This window comes from Podarcis erhardii, assembly GCF_964252035.2.
Source record: "Podarcis erhardii genome assembly, chromosome: 1".
In the NCBI taxonomy this organism is placed as follows: Eukaryota; Metazoa; Chordata; class Lepidosauria; order Squamata; family Lacertidae; genus Podarcis; species Podarcis erhardii.
This window is the reverse complement of record NC_138497.1, coordinates 14,392,092-14,410,956: the sequence shown is the minus strand read 5'-3', so window position 1 is coordinate 14,410,956 and position 18,865 is coordinate 14,392,092. Positions and strand designations below refer to the sequence as shown.

The window sequence follows — 18,865 nt, the reverse complement described above, 5'->3', positions numbered from 1 at the left end:
TACTCAGGTTGACTGACAGCTAGCCAGCTATGCTCTATTGCATTGCGCCTCCCTGCCACCCAACAACCAGCAGGCAGAGCCCACCAAGCATGTCCAGTCATCACTGCCCTGTTTTTGGGTGCCCCATTACAATCTCTATAGTTGTTTTTGCCAACAAAGGTTCGTATAGTTCAAGCTATGGTTTTCCCAGTAGTGATGTATGGAAGTGAGAGCTGGACCATAAAGAAGGCTGATCGCCAAAGAATTGATGCTTTTGAATTATGGTGCTGGAGGAGACTCTTGAGAGTCCCATGGGCTGCAAGAAGATCAAACCTATCCATTCTGAAGGAAATCAGCCCTGAGTGCTCACTGGAAGGACAGATCATGAAGCTGAGACTCCAATACTTTGGCCACCTCATGAGAAGAGAAGACTCCCTGGAAAAGACCCTGATGTTGGGAAAGATGGAGGGCACAAGGAGAAGGGGATGACAGAGGACGAGATGGTTGGACAGTGTTCTCGAAGCTACCAGCATGAGTCTGACCAAACTGCGGGAGGCAGTGGAAGACAGGAGTGCCTGGTGTGCCCTGGTTCATGGGTTCATCAAGAGTCGGACACGACTAAACGACTAAACAACAACAACATAGTTTGTTTTTGTCCTGCTGCAAACCTTAGGTTTTCCCAGGCTTTCTGATAGTTACCTCCCTTGTGTGGGTGTCACGGCGCCGTTTTGGCTACCTGGAGACCCGCACTCTCGCTTTAGCTTCTTCCTGGCAAGGAGAACGTGCGCGGGGAAAGCCCAGGGTGGAGTCTCCCCTTTAAAAAAACCTCACCTTTTCCCCTCTCCCCCCCCCGCTCCTTATGCTTTAAGGAGCCACCCTCGGCTTCTGCCAAACCTGTTGAGCAGTTGCTCCCCGCCCGGTGACAAAACTTTTCAGCGCGCACCTGGCAGCAGCTGGGGAGGAGGCGGTGGCGGCTGCAGAAACGCACAGCGCAGAACAGGTTTGACTCTCCCTCTTTTCTTTCTCTCTCTCTCTCTGGCTGCTGACGTTTACACCGCCCCAGATGATGATCGCTTGGGGAGAACAACAACAACAACAAAAAGGAAAGAAAGGAGCCTCGCGCCGACATCATCGCCCAACCAACCCACCCACTTGGCTTGCTGTCGTTGCAAAGGCCGCCTGGAAAAACAGGTCGTGGCAGGGGCGAGGGCCGCATTCTTGACTTCTGCTGCAGGGGACGGCGAAGGAGTGGGGCAGGTATATAAGGCGGGGCAGGTAGAGGTGCCTGAGCGCAGATCGGGACGGAGACGCTGCTGCTGCTACCTGCCTACCTGCCTACCTTTCTACCTGCCTCCACCGGGAGACGGCGGCGAGCGAGAAGACAGCGCTGGCCACACACACACACGCACACACACAGAAACTTTTGCTTTCCTGGCACCTCGTGGCTCCAGCTCCGCTTTAGTGTCCCATGAGGATAATGGCATTTAAGGTGCTCAGTTTGCATCCGAGCTGGGACCCCCGCACGCCCCTCTTGCCTCTCCAGCCCTTCCTAGTTACGCAGGAATTGGGCGCAGAGATTTTATTTCCTCCCCCTTTCCAAGGATCTGCTTGGACACCTCGTAAGTGGGTTTGTCTGCAAACCGCGCAACTAGCTTGGGGAGGGGGGGGGGGAGGGTGAGATCAACAGGGTTTTGTCTTTGGCCTGTCTGTGCTTTCTTTTTTTTTTCTTTCTCCCCCTCTCTCCCCTCTTTTGACTTTGTTGTCTTTTTTCTCTCGCTTTTGTTTTGTCCGGCTTAAGCAGGTCTCCGGAGATGCAGCAGGCGGGTGGGGACACCAAACGACTCCTCCCGACCCCCCCTCCTCTCCAAATGATACCTAAGCCTGCTGGGTGCAGTGGTTCTTAACAGTTCAACAGTTCTGTAGCATAATTGTGAAATGTTTAGGACCACTTGACCCGGGCGGCCTGAGCATCGCCAGCTGGAAAAGGAGGAGGCGAAAGAACTTGCCCTGTGGACTTCAGGCTGCAGTCACTGGAGGAAAAGTTTCATTTCGAGGGAGGGGGACACACCGACCTGGGAAAGGACACCATCCGACAGCCACCGGCAAAGGCATCCCACTGAACGTGGCGAAGCTGCCCTGGAGATGAGAAATTCAGGACGGGGTTTGGTTTTCTTTTAACCCATCCCTCAAAATTTGTAACCAATGGAGTAAGCGATCAAGCAAAGAAATTGGGCTTTCCTTTCAGATTTAATAGGAAGCGAAGCAAGCTGCACTCAGGGATTAAAAATCAGCTTTAACGGTGTTTTTAAAAAATAAGTTTCCAGTCCTCATGGATGTCAGTTCTATAATATGGAGTAGGATAGGTGTAAGACACTCTATGAGAATAATTCCGCTGGTTAGTAAGTTAGGGGGTGTGACAGGTTGTTGTCAAATGGGTGAGAAATAGAAAGAGTGCGAGATTGGGAGGGGGGAGGGAGAGACGAGATGAGGACAAAAAATCCTGTTGGAACAATTTGGGCTGGTGCAGAGTCGGTGAGCAAGCCGTCAAGTCCCACAGGTAATTCCGGTCTATATCGAAAGGAAGGTGTGTTCGCCTGGGCGTATAGGACCAGTTCCCACATGCACCTTTGTGTGCGCCAACAGATTGGTTCAATGGCTGCCAAAATGAGAGCAGATAAATCATTCTGCGTTTGCAGAATGATGACACCTGCTCCTCCCCTCCCAGTTGCCTCCATGGCAAAAGTCTCTAAGACCTCCTTTGGAAGGAAGGAATTTGAGGACTACAGCCTCAAACGCTACTTACCCTCGAACAGTTTCTTGTACGTCAGCCGGTTTCAGTGGAACTGAAGTACTGAAGTAAGTGTGTGTCAAAGTCTCCCACGGCACTTGCCTGAGAACATTCCATAGGACTGGAATCCTGCATTCTCGGAGCTGCTAAATTTATTTAAGCTGCCCTCCGATGATGACCTGATGGTTTGCTCCAGATTGACACCGAAGCCAGTGCAGGATTAGTGTACAGGAGATACACAGCTGCTTAATCATTAATAGCTGAGCCCTAACCATGTTGACACAGGAGTAAGCCCCACTGATTTCTGCATAATTTGCTTCTAGGTAAGCACCCTTTGAATGGCAACCTTAGGTGAATTGGCTGGCCTGTCCGAAAAACAACAACTGTGGGGAAACCTTTTAAAAATGTGTTTGTCTTGTAAGACACTAAACTCCACTAATAATTGGGACGGAATATTTAGGATGTATGTTAGAACCAAATAAATGTTTTGCTGCTGGTTTCTCATGCTAAAAACTTTATATTTTATTCTTGTCTGTTTATTTTCTATCACAATTGCATAGTTTAAACAATAACAATACCTTGAGCAAATGCATGAACATTGTATGAAAGGTAACAACCTTATGACATACATGTCTTCTCCCTTGTTTTGGTCCTGTATTTAAAATACAGATTTGTAATGCTCTTGGCTGTAGTGAATTCACACATGTCCCATTTTAAAAGTGAGTAACGAGAGAATCCAAATTCCCAAAGAAAACTTGCTTATTTCAATTTCCATAAGGGGTAGCTGTGCGAGTCTTTTGCAGCAAGAAGCTACAAAGTAGGTATTGCAGAAACTAACAAATTTATTACAGTACAAGCTGTTGTGGATTACAGTCCATTTCGTCAGATTTAGAAAGTATTATCCTGCATTGCAGGTACGTATATACATGGTTGGGTGTTGGGTTGGGGATGCCTTGTGAACAGCGATGTCAAAAGCAAATGCAATACAGAATAATTCAGACGATGGTAACTGTCTTACTAGCAGTGGCCATTTACAAAAAGACCCAGTAATTAGTAACATAGGCGGCCATTGGTAAGCCAATGAACACATACCGTGTGATAAAAAAATCCATTAAAAATCTTTAGATGCCACAAGATTCTTTGTTGCTCTTCTTTATTATAGTGCAATGCCCTGCCAAGTGGGAAGAGAATATTCCTCCCCTCCCTCTGTCCTTCCAGCTTTTTGAGCAGGTGGAAAGGTGTGTCGGGGGGGGGGGGGACATTCTGCTCACCCCTTGGCAGAAGGCTAAACATGGACAGACTGGCCAAATAGCTTTGCACAGAACGCTGTAGTAAGTTTCCAGTTGATAAATGGTTGTCTGAAGTCATGGGCCTTAAATCAAGGCTTGCACAACTTGTGGCCAACCGAGCCAAACACAATCCACTAAACTAACTCCCCTCCCCTTTGCTGCTTATATTGCCTGCCTGGAGCTAAGGGGGGCTGCCAATCACCTGTCAGGTCACAATATATATTGCATTTGCTATGGTGACTCGCAATCTGTGCAGTGCCTACTTGAAACTCATGCTGAGAGTTTTCTAAACTTGTAGAACGATCCAGGGCCTGCCAGAGCTTAAATGTGCAGCACAATCCTATGGCTATGTAAATCTTATGTCCCCAATGTGGTTTCTTCCTAGATAAGAATGCAAAGGTTTTCAGCCTTGGAGTGGTTTCAACAACCATCCTGTCTCCCTAGGGAATCTGGAATTCTTTTTTGTGGGGAGTGAATGATTTTTAACTGGAGAGTCTCAGCACCCTCACCAAATTACAATTTCCAGAGTTCTTTGAGGGATAGGTTTGTGTAAATAATGTGCTTTTACCTTAGGAAGTCAGCACAGATGATGTAAGAGTTTTTTTTACTTGCTGGCTGAAATCTCCCCAATAGGGGTGCAATTCTGCATAATTTCCCTGGGCATAATTTCCACTGGAAACAATGGGACTTAATTCTCAGTAAAAATGCAAAAGCTTGCACTATAGAGCATCTTCTAGATAATTATGTACAAGGCTACTCCTTGCAATTCAATGCAGTCTGATAAAATCAGGGGGAAGGCAGGGCTAATGAAACTCTATGCAGGAGCAAAGCAGTATAGGACTACAGCTGAGACCCTATACTCCCTTAACTGGGAGAAATCCTCACTGAAATCAGCGGAAATAACTTCCGCTTTACTTATTTATTTTTGGGAGGGGAATCCCCATTTAAGTACAGGTTTTAAAATGTCTTCATGCAAAGTATCGATTTCTAGACATGCTTTCACTAAAAGTACAGAAATGGTGTCCCAACATTTGGAGAAGTATGAAATTCAGTGAGTGGTTGCATATTTCACGATGTGATAATTTTATGTAACAATTTTCTTGTACACTGCCATTTTTAAATAAAGAAATACATTCCAACACCCACCTGACTCTCAGAGACTTCATTCCCTTCAAGTCACTGGGCATAGTCCTCAAGCTACTTTCATCAAAGCAGGTTGAATTGAAGCCAGTGGAATGACTCCTCAGTAAGCAATTTTAACTGTGCCAGCTTAATAGTTGCTGAATGGAAGCCCTGCTTGCCCAAGGAGTACTCAGGAGTGCACTTTAAGGCTCCCTGTTGTTCCTTCACAGTCATTTCCTTACCTTACAATCATGTTCGGGATGAGCAGATCTGTTCATTTCAATTTCTTCCTGTTCCTCCAGCCTTTAGCTCCATTTCCCACATTTCCACATCGGTTTGTGATTTTTTTTATTTTTAAAGTAGTTCTTATTAAAATTCACCAGCCTTTTAGTGCACAGTTCTCCTAAAATGCACGTCTCCTAAAATGCATGTTATGTATGCAATTTCCTAGAATATACACATGTTTGCAAAGCAATGTATCCCAATGCAGTAACTTTCTTCATGCTATTTTTATGAATTCATGCATTTTAACACTTTTTTTTTTACCTGAGCACGTGCATTTGTGCACACATTACCTGACTTGAAAACTGCAAGGCAAATTTTAGAGAAGTGTGCATTTCAAATGGCGTTTCAGTGCATGTTTCAAAAGTGCAGATAGGGTAGGTTTGCCTGGATTATGAAATGAATTGAATTTCTGCCCTATAGCTATGTCAGGTATCAGGCAGCTGGCTGTGGCTTGAGGAAACTGGCCCTGTGGAACCCCTCCCAGGACTAATTTGGCCTGGAAGCTGGGGGATACATGGATATAGGGTTCCCCATCTCTCCTCCTCCTCCTCCTCTTCTTTTGCAATGTACTTTTTTAAAGGAATAAAAACATTCCTTTATCCTGCCTAATAGATATTAGCTTACACAACAGATCTGTTGGCCTCCATCTCTCTCGGGAGACAATGGAGGACTGCACCTTTGGGGGTGAAGTCAAATTGTTGGAAGGTTGCAGCACCTGCTGTGGCTGTAGAGACTGACGCAGGAGAGACATGTTTTGTTGCAGCTGGGGCAGATGAAGGCTTCTGGCAGATCATTACTGAAAATATACATGTTCCACATTTTAATGCAAAAGCGGCAAATATCTTTGCTAAGACTTGGGCATAAACCTGCAAAGGTTAAGCGCTTGAGGGTGGGGAGGCGGGTCCCCTTTGATTTCAGTAGGAAAGCATAAGCACTTAGCTGGATCGTGCCCATGAAGTGTCTGTGGACATTTAAATTTTGTAGATATAAAGGAACACTTTGTTCATAGAATCATAGATTTGTAGAGTTGGAAGCCACCATGAGGCTCATCTATTATATAATAATAATAATAATAATAATAATAATAATAATAATAATAATAATTTATTATTTATACCCTGCCCATCTGGCTGAGTTTCCCCAGCCACTCTGGGCGGCTTCCAATCAAGTGTTAAAAACAATACAGCAATCTAGTCCAAAACCCTGAAATGCAGGAATCTTTCGCCCAACACAGGGCCCGAACCCACAGTCCTGGGATTAAGAACCTCATGTTCTACAGACTGAGTCACAAAGTGAATACCAAGAGTAAAGTGTGTGAGCAAATCCAAGTCAGCAGCCTGGTTTCCCCAAAAGCATTTTTCCCCTCCCAAAAGACCTGTGCCAGCTGGTCTGGAAGATCATGATGTCTGTGGAACAGGCTGCTTGGAACAGGTCATGCCACTACGCTGTCTCACATCAAAAACAGGTTAGGTGAGGTTAACAATGGCATAATGAGTTTAATTTTGCTGGGAGTCACCATAGGGTGGCCTGCTAGCTGTATTTCTCAAGCTCTGTAGCAGGCTGAAACAAGCCCAGTGAAATTGAGGAAAACACACAGTAGTTTTCCCTTTTTTTTCCGGGGGTTTGGCAAAGAGAAAGACGCACATGTTAGCATTCCTGACAGCTTCTTAATTGTCCATGATGAAAACATGGAAATGATCTTGCATGGGAAAGGGGAGAGGAGGAATCTGCCTGCTTCAAGAATCTCACAACCTTGTTGATTTCTTAATACAGTGGCTGTCTTTGAGTGCCTCCTAGGTTAGTTAATTAATTACTCTCCTAACTTCTAAGAGCTACACAGAGATTGAAACATCTCTGCTTGCAGGCTTACAGTCTAATAGACATGATGCAAAAGTGGCGGGCGGGGGGGGGGGAGGAGAGAGAAAATGGGAAGAAAATGGAGAAATGCTTTAATCTAGTTCCTAATTCTTACCCACCATATAATAGTTAAAATGACCAGACGGGTTGACAGCTTTGCATGCAGCATATCTCAGGTACAGTCCCTGACATCTTCATTTCGGCTGAGAATATCCCGTGTCTGAAATTTTGGAGAGCTGCTGTCTGTCAATGTCAGAACATGGAGCCATGTTCTGATTTGATCCAAGACAGCTTTGCATGCTACCTATGGAGGGAGACAGTCCTGGGTGGGGACAGGGGCAGAGGAAGGGGGTGCGGTGGGGGCGGACTGCCCCAGGTGTCTTCGCTGAGGGGTGTGGCATTTGGCTCATCGCCTGCCTGTGACTCCCAAGCCTACCCCACGCCATTGGTGGAGGGGGGAGTTGTGCTGCTTTGCCGGCAGCATTCCCCGCTTCCCCCTTCGTTTTGACAGTGTGATGGCCTGGGATTTGGACTCTGATGCTGAACCTGAGGGATTGCAGCCTGCACAAGATTCCCTGCCTCCAGAACCAGCTGAGCCGGGGCTGGGGCCTGAGCCTGAAGGGTCCTCACCTGTGCTGGATACTCAGGTGCAGGCATCAGCTGAGTCTGCTCTGGCTCATGAGGTGATGGAGGACCCATTGCCTGCAGGTGCTCCACTCTCAGCCCCATCAGAGGGAGCTGAGGTTGCCTCTGGGTCTGGTAACCCTCCAGCCTCTCCTGAGCTGCAGAGGCTCAGGGCAGAGAGACAGAGGGAACTAAGTTCCCGCAGGAGGAGTGCTCTCTTCCAGGCCAGGAGAGGCGAGTCACCAGAGGATCGGGGCTGCCCTATGCCTCGGGGCAGATAAAAGCCGGCCAGCCCCAGTCCCAAGTTGTGGGAGCAACATTGTTGGTTGCTAGTTCCTGCGTGAACTCTGTCCTGCTTTTCTGCCAGAGCTCCTGACTCTCCCTGCTTGCATGCCTGTTCCTGACTTCGCCCGACTCCCTGCCCTGCACCCAGCTTCAGCTACTACGGACTGCCTCCACGTTGCACCTTTGACCACAGACCGGACTTGGACCTCGCCTCTTGGGTAACCCACAGGACCAGCACAGACAGCTTGGGAGAGGCTTGGGAGTCGCGGGTGGGCGGCATGCCGAAGGCCCGCCATAGGCGGCTCGCTCCGCGCTTGTGGGTGGCTTGCTCCACCCCTGGCTGCAGGGCACAGACGCCACTCCGTGCACCCGAGCGGCTATCCCACACCTGGGAGGGCACCCTCTGCCCCCCTCAGGAGTGCGTCCGCCCTAGGCAGTGCGGGTATATGCTCCGCCGCTGGGTGGGGAAGAGCCAAGTGGCAGCTGAATGGACCCTGCTGTTCAGGGCCGGTCCTACCGTTGGGCCGAGGGAAGCGGCTGCTTCAGGTGGCAGGTGCTGGTTGACTGGAAGACTCGCAAGGTGCTGGCAGACAGAGCTATGCCTAGCGCTAACCCTGCCCTTCATCCCCTAAGTGTTTACTCCCAAGAGCAGCAGAAAGTGGGGTCATTGTACATGGAATGAATGGATTGGGCACCATTTTGTCTCTTGCCTCAGGCAGCAAAATGTCTTGGTCAGGTCTTGCTTCTGCCTCTCCTTCTTCAGCACGCGGCCGGGTGGAATGGTTACTACCCGCATGTCAAAAGCAACACCTTGCACACAAGTGAAACACAGAAGATGTGAATGTCCTCTCCTCTCTCAAGTTGTGCTTCATGGTGATCTGTAAACCATCACTGAAATGTTCCCACCCAACTCTGACCCACTACCAGCTCTTACTGTTTCAACACTTGGTACTTCTCCAGCACTGGTTGTTTTGTGTGTGTGTTTGAATTATCACACCCCCTCCTAAAAACAAAACAAAACAAAACAAAACACAAAGCCTTGACAGTGTGAGAAGCAGCTTTAAAAGCACAGAGGGTGCTAAAATTAGAAATAATTCCCTGACGTTTTTATGGCAGCCCTACGTGAAGAGTTTTCCTTTCCCCTTCCATAAGCGGTTTAACCTTCACAGCATCATAAAGTAGATCTGGAGTCTTTGGGATGACAAGGAGAAATAAATCTAAAAATAATGTTTAGTTACCACATTTCATGCGCTGGACAGCTTTAGCGATAGGGTGGGGGGAAACCCCTCATCAAATGTTACATGTTGCAGTCACACGTCCAATGTGTTAGGATCTTTTTCAATTTCTTTGTTTGTTTAAGGATGGACTAAAACCAATTCGCCATCAACTGTTTAATGAATTTAGTAGCCTTGTTGATGATAATGACAGCTTTGCCCATGCATGTCTACAAGACCGACTGGGGATGGAACAGAACTTAAGAACCTCCCTGTTGCAACAGACTGGAGATAGGCGGCATCAGACCTTTGTGCAATGGCACTCTCCCCTCCTGAGGTTTCCAGCAACTGGTATTCAGAAATATATTGCCTCCAGCTGTGGAGTGGCGTTAGTCCGCCATCTTATTTCCAGCAGTGACCAACCAAATGCCTAAAGGAAGCCCACAAGCCCTCTTCCATAGTTGCTCCTGAGAGGGAGGTAGTCCATGTGAGAAGCACTGGAAGCCAACTCCTATGGACTGAGGTCCCTTTGGCCTCCCCATAAAATATTTGAGCCCCCTCCCCAGTTAATGGGCATTGCCATTCAAATGGTATGTGTGTGCCACGTCTTGGGATCTGTAAAGTGGGGTAGTGCTTACCTGGACCCCCAACATTTTATTCAAGTAGGCACTCCTGCTGCCTCTGAACCTAGAGAGGGTTTCCCAAACTTTGGTCTCTGGCTATTTCTGGACTACAGTTCCCATCATCCCTGCCCACTGGTCCTGCTAGCTAGGGATGATGGGAGTTGTAGTCTAACAACAGGTGGAGATCCAAGTTTGGGAAACCTTGACCTAGAGCAAGAGTAGTTTACATGGTGCTTTCTAGACATCATTGGCCTACAACTCCCATCAGCCACCTTGAGTCCCATCAGGGGGAAAAAGCAAGGCATTGTTGACACCTGTCTGTCTTGTGAGACAATGGAGGAATGTGCCTTTGGGGGTGAAGTCAAGATGTTGGAAGGTTGCAGTGCCTCCTGTGGCTGGAGAGACTGATGCAGGAGAGACATGGTTTGTTGCAGCTGGGGCAGATGAAGGAGCCCATTCGTGTTGCTGCAAATGCCCCATGGCCTTTCTTCTCTCTGGGCTCCTCCCAGCAGTCATTCCTCTTCTGGTGGATACACAACTCGGCTGTCTGTTTCCAGGCAATGCGGTTGCCTGCAAGGGATTCCCACACAGCAGGGTTAATGTTGCCCGCCCGCATTCACCTTTTGTAAAAAGATTGTATACGGAAAGTAGTTGGGCAATGGTGACTGAAAGAGCACATGGATTGAAGACTGACACGATGTTTTTCATGGCTCGATAATTACTGAAGGAAACCTCTTTATGGGTCCATGGAGTCACATTGGTGAGATAAAACTGATATCACAGAAACCAAAATTAATGGAGCGCCATTGTATTATCTCCTAAAATTACAGGCTTGTGTATCAGTGTTCCACCTGACACCAGGCCAGATGCGGTAGGTTGACTTTGCATTGGGCAAGGACTGAGAGTCCCAAACACCTCGTAAAATCCCGACATGTCTTCAGAGAGTAGCTTATAAAGTGGCTTGCATTCCTTACAAATTGATGAGCTAGGTATCTCACCAGAGAAATGGGAACACCCACAGACTCAAAGTCAAAAACTGGCATATGTAGAACACAATTGTTTAGAAAATGGCCAGCATCTTTGTTAATAATGAATTCTGAAGAGTAATAAGTCCTGTTCTAATTGAATATTCCGATTCCTAACTAATAACCAACATGTTTGACTATAGCTTAAGCTGCTATGTTGTGTATACTACAATGCACTATTTGGGTGGCTGCCCTTGAAAATGGTTTGTATGCTATAATACTCGACAGGGCTGGCCCATGCATGAGGCAAGGTGAAGTGACTGCCTTGGGCGGCAGGATCCACAAGGGCAGCAAATTGTCACAAAATAGACAGCAAACTTTTGGGTCTACAAGAGCTCTTCATCAAGCCCCATGTTAAGCTAAGGAGGGTGGGGGAAAGGCTTGGAACTGAAGCCACAGTGTCTAAAAATTGGTCAAAATTTCATTTTTGTTGTGTAATCTTAAGAAGGGGCATGGCTATCCAGGGTGGAGAGTTGTCTGTCCAGGTATGAGAGTTGTCAAGAACAGTGTTTAAGTTTCGGAATTTACCATTGCACTACTGATTTGGGGATTTTTGAAAGCATAGGCATAGAGCAATGGTTCTCAAACCATTTTTAAAAATCAGGGCCACACTTTCAGAATTTGCTCACACCACAATGCAATCCGGTCTGTCTATCTCTACTCATGGATAAGCCCCACTGAGTTCAATGGGAATAAGAGTCAAACTGCATAGCATGTTTGAACCTGGATAGCTCAGTTGGTTAGAGTGTGGTGCAGATAGCGTCAGGGTTGCAGGTTCGATCCCTGTGTGGGACAGCTTCATATCCCTGCATTGCAGGGGGTTGGACTAGATGATTCTTAGCGTCCCTTCCAGCTCTACAGCTCTATGAAACATACCTGTGGAACACCATTTTTTTTATTGATAAGAAATACATTGCAAAGCACAACTGAGGATTGTCCTCAATATCATTTGACTCTCTTGTTGTCATTTTGAAAAAGATGCCTGTGGCGTTTGCCTCCTAGGAGGGTCATAAGGAAAGGGTTAAAATAGGTGTGATGTGATTGGCCAGTGAGAATGCAAGGGGGGAGTAAAAGATAGGGTGTGAGGTTTTGAAAGTCAGTTGAGTTGAGGTTTGGGAGTTGATGAAGGAAGAGGGAGGTTTAGGTGTGGGTTGGTAGAGTTGTATTGTGAGAGAGTGAGAGGAATTGTTAGGTGGAGTCAGATAGATAGTTGGAATAATCAGTTTGGAGTTGTTAGGAACTAAGAATAAGAAACGGACAAGAGAAAAATTAACTGAAACCATAAGCTTGTTCCTGCATTTAAAAATAAACTTGATTATTCGTTTATGTTAACAACTGACTGGACTCTGTGTGTCCCCATGAGATACGGGGTGGTGGCAGCGGAAAAAGCAATCGCAGGGTCAATAGACCGTCAAACGTCCAGGGGCCCTGTATGTGATCACCACAATGCCTATCCACATTCTGCAAATAAAAATATATATTTTGATATTGTGTTATACTATAGTATGCTAAAATGTTTCAATGAGTCTTTGATTGTCCTTGAATCATCCTGCTACACTTGCCTTCATCTCCTGTGACACCCTTTGAGAACCACCAGTATAGAACATACTTAGAGCACCATTTACCAAAAATACATTCTACACGAGGGATGGGGCAACTTGTGGCTCTCCAGATGTTGATGGTCTCCATCGCTCACCATCCCTGCCTGTTGGCCATGATGTTGGCTGGGGATGATGGGAGCTGGAGTCTAATAACATCTGGAAGGCTTCAGCTCAGTTGGTTAGAGTGTGGTGCTTATAACACCAAGGTTGCAGGTTTGATCCCCGTGTGGGACAGCTGCATATTCCTGCATTGCAGGGGGTTGGACTAGATGACCCTCAGGGTCCCTTCCAACTCTACAATTCTATGATTTTGGGTTCCAACTTAATTCTGTGCAGTCAACCACCAACTCTGGAATAGGAATAGAAGGTACCCCACCCATTCTACAATACCAGAAACACTTAGACATGTTTGATGCATTACTGTATTTTAATATTTTGTTGGAAGCCGCCCAGAGTGGCTGGGGAAGCCCAGCCAGATGGGCAGGGTATAAATAATAAATTATTATAATATTATTATTAGACATCTCTCCCTCCCTCCCTCCCTCTCTCATTCAGTTATGCATCTGAAGCTATCTACAGACAACCTTTCCATTCTAAAAATACGTGTATATAATATAGATAATTCAAGGTCGGTTAAAACAAAAGCTACTTTATGTATCTCATTCCAACCTCACCCTCCCCCCGCCCCGACATCCGTTTTTGGCTGCATAGCGCCACCTGCTGATAAATGAGGGTTAGGTACACCACAATGGACTGAAGGAGACTTAACGGCGTTGCATTTGCTCTCCCTTCTCTGTTGAACCTTCCCTTGGAAGAAATTGGAAGTTTCCCTGCCCCGTTTTCCAAATTAACAGCAATGATGAGACAAAAGAAACTTCCTTGCTGTAAATCCTTGACTCTTGCTTTTGAAGAAATTGCATAATGCACATTTTTATTTACTTGTTGCAATTTCATAGAATCAGAGAATTGTAGAGTTGGAAGCTATGTTGAGGATCATCTAATCCGTAATATTAAGCAGCAATGAGGGAAAGTAGGGATGCATCTAGGACAATGAGCAGGAAGTCAACTTTTTTTGGGGGGAAATTGTGTTAAATTTGATGTAATTTGACATCGTTTTGTCAAAAATTTGGAAAACTAATAAATATTGTTTGGCAAAAAAGGAAAGACCATTGTGTCCAACCCTCTGCAATGCAGCTGACCCATATGGCGATCGAACCCACAACCTTGACATTATCAGCACTATGCTCTAATCAACTGTCAAGCAGTATATAAATTTTATAAAATAAATATACTAGAGGTTAAGAACACAAGAAGAGCTCTGCTGGACCAAGCGAATGGCCCATCTAGTCCAGAATCCTCTTCCACAGTGGCCAACCAGGTGCCTGTAGGAAACTCGAACGCAGGACCCAAGCACAAGAGCACCCTGTCGCCACCACACCCCCTGCCACCTTCCAGCAACTGGTATTCAGAAGCGTTAAGTGTGGTAGCCTGGCTTCCTGAAGAATAATGTAGCTGCCTATCTGGATTCTGACCTTTAATTTAAAAACAGAGAAATGTCATCTCGCTAGCCTATAAGGAAAAACACAGATGCAGTAATCTGCCTATCTGCTCACGGATATAATTCAATCACTTTAAATATATCAAATTGCCTGTATTTATGCTCTGGCTGTTCTGCAATGATTCCCTGCCCACTTCGGCTCTCAAAACATTTGGCAACGAAGGAAGCTGCCTTATATGGAGGGAGGCAACTGGTCCATCTTGTTCAGTATGGTCTACACGGACTGGCAGCAGCTCTCCGGGATTTCAATCAGGGGTCTTTCCGGGTCCAACTTGGAGATACCAGAGATTAAATATGCATCTTTCTGCATGTAAAGCAGAGACTCTGCCACTGACCTATGGCCCATCCTTTAAATCTGCATCCCTTACCCCTTGCTTAAAGGTAAAGGGACCCCTGACCATTAGGTCCAGTCGTGGCCAACTCTGGGGTTGCGGCGCTCATCTCGCTTTATTGGCCAAGGGAGCCGGCGTACAGCTTCCGGGTCATGTGGCCAGCATGACTAAGCCGCTTCTGGTGAACCAGAGCAGCGCATGGAAACGCCGTTTACCTTCCCGCCGAAGTGGTACCTATTTATCTACTTGCACTTTGACGTGCTTTTGAACTGCTAGGTTGGCAGGAGCAGGGACCGAGCAACGGGAGCTCACCCCGTCGTGGGGATTTGAACCGCCAACCTTCTGTGTCCTAGGCTCTGTGGTTTAACCCACAGTGCCACCCGCATCCCTTACCCTGCTTACAGGCTTGCTAAAACCCTTGTAACACAGAGGGTGGTTGGTCTATCCAAGGGGAAGAGAAGAAAACACATACAAGCACATGCATGCGCACAGACACACTTCATCCTTTTAGGAGTCAGTCGGCAGTGCATTTCTCCTTTTGCGTGGGGAAGTGCCTTATACCAAGGGTAGACTCTTGTTCCATCTAGCTTAGTATCATCAGCACTGACTGGCAGATTCTCCCCAGGATTTTCAGGTGGTGGTTTATCCCAGCACTACCTGGACATGCCAAGAGTTGAACCCAAGGCCTTCTGCATGCAATGCAGGTGCTCAGTCACATCTCATGCTTTCGCTGAGATTCCTGCATTGCAGGGGGTTGGACTAGATGACCCTTGGGTGTCCTTTATGATTCTATGATTCTATGAACCTGGCCTTATTTCAGACATAGGATATCCTTTTCTTTTGAGCTGGGCATGGGGGTGTATGATCCACTGGGAAGCCTTCTAATTATTGCATTCTGCTTAGGTTTGCCAATGCCCTAATGGGCTAGATCAAGGCTGTGCCCAGTTGGGAATGCAAGAAAGTGAAAAGCTTCTGGGAAATGATATGTAATGAGATGAAAAAGATGTTGAAATATACATTTATAACCCCCCCCCCAAGAAATATTTCTACTTGGCATTGTAGGGGAGGATATTAATAGACAGGATAATAAACTGTTTTTATATGCAATAACGGCAGCAAGAGTACTATTGGCACAGAAATGAAAACAAGAAGAATTACCGACGAAAGAGGAATGACAGACAAATATTAATGGACTATGCAGAATTAGAGAAGATGACAGGAAGGATTCGAAACCTGCGGGATCAGAGATTCTCAGTGAAGGCTATTAAAAGTAATAGTGAAATTAATGAAATGCAGATTAAGTGATAAAGATTGAAAAATCTTCAGATGTGGTTGATGGAAGTCCAAAACACTGAATAAGATGAGAAAATATGTTGTATGGTTTTTTTTTTGGAAAATTCATGTAAAAATAAATAAAAATATATTTTTTAAAAAAATATTTCCAGTTTCAAGGATTTGATTTAGGACCAAAAAATGGCAACTCCCAGCATGTGCTCAGCTGTTCTACACTCTTCTCGCTCGGCTAGTTATGTAAACGACCAACCCCATGTCGGACGCAGATATGTAATTGATTGTCTGTAATAATTCTGTCGCGCTCTGCTCTCTCTGGGTTATGGGGGTCGAATGGCTGTTGTGTCATTAAATTCTCCAGCTGATTATGGGGGTGGGATTTCCTCCACGGCCCCGATCGATTCCCTCAAGGGCAGCAGCTGCAGGGGCAGCGCCGAAAAACCTGTGGAGCTGTCCAAAGTCCTGAAGACGCCTGCATGCCTTAGCCAGAAGAGAGCGTGGAGCTATTTCCCGAGAGCAGCCAGTAGGGGGCAGCACTGAAACACATACTATCCTTCCCACTATTTCTGTGATACGGTCAGTTTTATATGGGGAGCAAGAGACGCAAAGAAATGGCCATATAATTATGTAGATAGTTGATCAAGCACCCATTTTGAAGCAAAACAAATTCCTTCCAGTAGCACCTTAAAGACCAACTAAGTCAGTTCTTGGTATGAGCTTTCGTGTGCATGCACACGAAAGCTCATACCAAGAACTGACTTAGTTGGTCTTTAAGGTGCTACTGGAAGGAATTTGTTTTGTTTTGACTATGGCAGACCAACACGGCTACCTATCTGTAACTGGAACCATTCTGAAGCATCACTTTTTAAAATGATTGTGGAGCTCCCACATCCTCTTTTGGTGTTATCCCATTTTATCATCACAGTGACATCTGTATCATTCTGCTTCTTCTAAGCAGTCAACATTTCAATCAGTCAGCCCCTGGGGATTTAGTTGGATGACCCAACACTATTGCACCAGGAAGCGGAGATTTTTGTAGCATTTGTCTGGAGAAATTGTCAAAAGTTTGAATGCCTTGCCTTGCCTGGTAAGGCCTTGTGTGCCCAGCAATGGCCAGTGTTAGTCCAGTCCTCAGTTTATTGTAGTGCTTGAGGATAAATCAGGGCTAGCTAGCATAGTCCCCTCCAGATCTCATTGAACTACAACACCCATCATCCCTGGCCATTGGTCATGCCGGCTGGGGCTGATTGGAGTTGTAGTCCAAAAATATCTGGCGGATAAGACAAGCTCAGAACTATCAGAACTGCAAGTGCTCTGGAAATCCTTTCCATGTCTTTGCCATTTTTGCTCTCGCCTGTCCTTCCAGGTTGCAGCACAAAGGCAATCCGATCAGAGGTAATTTCAGTGTCATTTGACCGTAGAGGGTTTTTAAAAAATTGCAGAAGAGGGAGAACGGAAACCCAGCGCCGTTTTAGGAGGCGTAACATTTGCAGGAGAAGGCAGTGGAACAGCCAAGCGTGCGAGGCACTCAGGCAAGCGAGCGAGGGTTAAACTGGCATGATTAGGGTGACAAGAAATTAAATGGAAGCTCGTGGATCACAAATGGCCTCTCTCTTTATGACTTGCAAATTAGATGGAAATTAGAAGCGCCACAACGCAGAGATCCCTGTGCCTCCCTGCCATGGACAACTGAGCAAAAGATTGCCAGCAACTGTCTTTCATTAGGGCAACTGTCAAGGCCTGCTTCCCCCTGACCTTCACCAACGGACTGAAGCAGGGATTTTTCAATTTGTTGCCCGTGACATTGCAGCCTGGCGAGTCGAAAAAGCTTTTGCATTTGAATGCTCCTGGAAAATGAGGTCCACATGAAAGTTGGCAAGGCATTATCCCAATACTTAGCTTGGAAAACTGACCTCAAAGCCCCTCCTGGTTCAGGTGAAATTCACAACTCTGCGGTGAAACTCCTAGTTCAGTGCTTTGCATATGGAAGATTGTAACTGTTGTTTTGGTCTTTCTAACTCTGCATTATATTGTTGTCACGCACCCTGGGACCTTATGGTGATGGGCAGGTAAAATATCCTATTGTTGTAGGTTTGGTGGGGGGACAGCTTGGATAATACCTGTGGCTCCCTTTCACACCTGTGATCCTGTATCCTAGGCTGCTTGGGAAGGAAGGGCAGGATATAAATCCTAACAATATGAAGATCTGTGAGGTTAGAATCTGTTGAACTGGCAAGGCCAGTTTCTTTGTAAGATAATGGCCTTAGCTGGCCAGTTAAGTACCACCATTTATGTGCCCAAATACGTTTTCCTGCTGCTATAAATGGGGGTAACTTTCCTCACCCTCCACACCTAGTTGGAAGCAACATCTCCTTACAAGGTAGAACAGAATTTGGTTGTGAGTTTTGGTAAGCCAGGGAGACAGGGGCTTGTCTCCCACTGTGCTGGACACAAAACTGTGATTTGGGCTTCCTTGCTAACCCAAGAAGGAAGCAAGATCTGTCTGAGTGTTATTATTATCATTATGTTGTTGTTTTGATTTATATACTGCACTTTATTAAAAGATCCCAAGGCGGTGTACAATGTTAAAAGCACATTACAGTACATCAATTATTGTTGTTATTGTTTAGTCATTGTTTAGTTGTGTCCGACTCTCCGTGACTCTATGGACCAGAGCATGCCAGGCCCTCCTGTCTTCCACTGCCTCCCACAGTTTGGTCAAACTCATGCTGGTAGCTTCGAGAACACTATCCAACCATCTCGTCCTCTGTCGTCCCCTTCTCCTTGTGCCCTCCATCTTTCCCAACATCAGGGTCTTTTCCAGGGAGTCTTCTCTTCTCATGAGGTGGCCAAAGTATTGGAGCCTCAGCTTCAGGATCTGTCCTTCCAGTGAGCACTCAGGGCTGATTTCCTTCAGAATGGAGAGGTTTGATCTTCTTGCAGTCCATGGGACTCTCAAGAGTCTCCTCCAGCACCATAATTCAAAAGCATCA

General features: G+C 46.2%; 1 long non-coding RNA gene across 1 annotated transcript; it reads left to right on the top strand.

The window, feature by feature from the left end:
- The first annotated feature begins 1,283 nt into the window (after positions 1 to 1,283).
- On the top strand, positions 1,284 to 5,201 carry LOC309351884. Its single transcript, XR_014160977.1, has 2 exons — positions 1,284 to 1,598; positions 1,781 to 5,201. It is a non-coding gene; the product is annotated as an uncharacterized lncRNA (long non-coding RNA).
- Positions 5,202 to 18,865: the final 13,664 nt, after the last annotated feature.